This window comes from Sinocyclocheilus rhinocerous, unplaced genomic scaffold, assembly GCF_001515625.1.
Source record: "Sinocyclocheilus rhinocerous isolate Xijiao unplaced genomic scaffold, SAMN03320098_v1.1 scaffold2437, whole genome shotgun sequence".
Taxonomy (NCBI): Eukaryota; Metazoa; Chordata; class Actinopteri; order Cypriniformes; family Cyprinidae; genus Sinocyclocheilus; species Sinocyclocheilus rhinocerous.
This window is the reverse complement of record NW_015638985.1, coordinates 1-1,854: the sequence shown is the minus strand read 5'-3', so window position 1 is coordinate 1,854 and position 1,854 is coordinate 1.

Genomic DNA, 1,854 nt, shown 5'->3' with positions numbered 1-1,854 from the left:
CTCTGTTTTAGTTTTCGTTTACCATTTTAAGAACTATCGGTTGATTAATCGGTATCGGCCAGTGTGGTCCAACCTAGCTATCGGTATCGGCAAAATCCACTATCGGTCGACCTCTAGTTAAAACAGTTTAAACTTTTAGAAAACACGTCACAAATTTGTGGACGTTTATTCATTTTCACTGCGTCTCATATGTTTTAAAGGCAATCTGTGTGATGGGCGATTCAGCTCTTTGTATTAAGCAACGCATAAATACATGATGCTGTTTTGTTCATAATTGTTTATGCAATTTACGAAATTATGTTTGATTTATATGAGTTAATTTAGACGTTATGCACGGTTTTTTATAGACAGTTATTTCCTTGCGTTGACAATTTAATGTGCTGCATTATTTTGCTCATTGCGCCCTCCTGTGGCCTCGGGAGACAAGCCAAAAGATTCATTGAGACCTATTTAATCTGCATATAAAACTTTAGAAATTAGATATTTGTTTAATTTTTATTTTGTTTTTGACTGTTAAAACAAAAAAATATTTGTTGTTTGTCTCAATAAATTGGGTTCATTTAAAAATACAGTGGTTCAATTAAAAAAAAAAAGTCTATTGCTCTTTGTTTTAAAAAAGGTTATAAAAAATGTCAATAATTATCGATACCGAACGATATGAAACATTATATCGTTGACACATTTTTTAGCTATATCGCCCAGCCCTAGCTATATGTAGGCATATGACAGTATACAATTTTCATGTTGCGATTAATTGCTAATGCTTTTATCACGGTATATGGTATTATCACAATATTGAAATTTAGTTGCAAAAAAGTGTTGTCATAATACAGTATAATAGGTTTAATAACTTTTTTCTCATAAAAAAAGGAACTGAACATTTAAATACAATAAAGCAATACACAACAAATGTATAAAGTAAAATATTTCACACAGATTAAAGTGCAAAAGAATTATAAAGAATAGGTAACACTTTACAATAAGATCTCATTAGTTTACGTTAGTTAATGCATTAACATTAACAAAGAACATGTGAAAATGTATCTGTGCTAATCTTATACTTAGCCTCCAATTCACACACTGGCGAGTAAAATCTGATAATTTATTGGCCATTGGCTAATATTAGACATCATTTAGTCACCCAGAGTGAAGATTTAGTCGCATATGCGAGGGATTTACTCGCAATGTAGAGGGTTGTTATATAAGAAGAACATCACATTACAAGTCTTCTACATCCACAAGACTCACTTCTGCAGGCGCTCCATCAGTAATGTAACATTGTGCATGTGCATCAGCAATACTTCACCTGATAAATCATGAATGTAGCCTAAATCTTAAGTGTTTACGTGTTTATAGTGGTTAGTAATAAATGTGGTGGAAGCCTTAAAGTCAAATCATTTCTCCCAGAGGACCACTTTTAATCTTAGTACTGTGACAGATTCACAAAATAATACAGTGCATAAACTATGTTGATATGTTCACGTAGCTCATTAGATGATAATTTCAGTTTAACTTTACACGTTTCCACATCTGAGATCCTTCAGAAGGACATGCAGAGCAACATGTGCTATACACAATGAGAATTTTTAATCTTGCTATTTCCAGGGGTTAAAGCAAAAAAAAAACCTGAGCCTGAACTTTTTTCTGTGAGTTGCGGGGGCGGACACATACACAGGGTTATTTGGCAAACAAAAAAAGAAACTAACTAGTAACGTATCTGCCATTGCCATTAGCCGTTGACAGGCTACAGATTATGGTGGGATATTTGAAACAGCAACACCAAGAAAGTTTACTCATTACAATATGGTACAAACACATGTAACATTTAGGATGCTTTTGATATCAAGCTTTGCT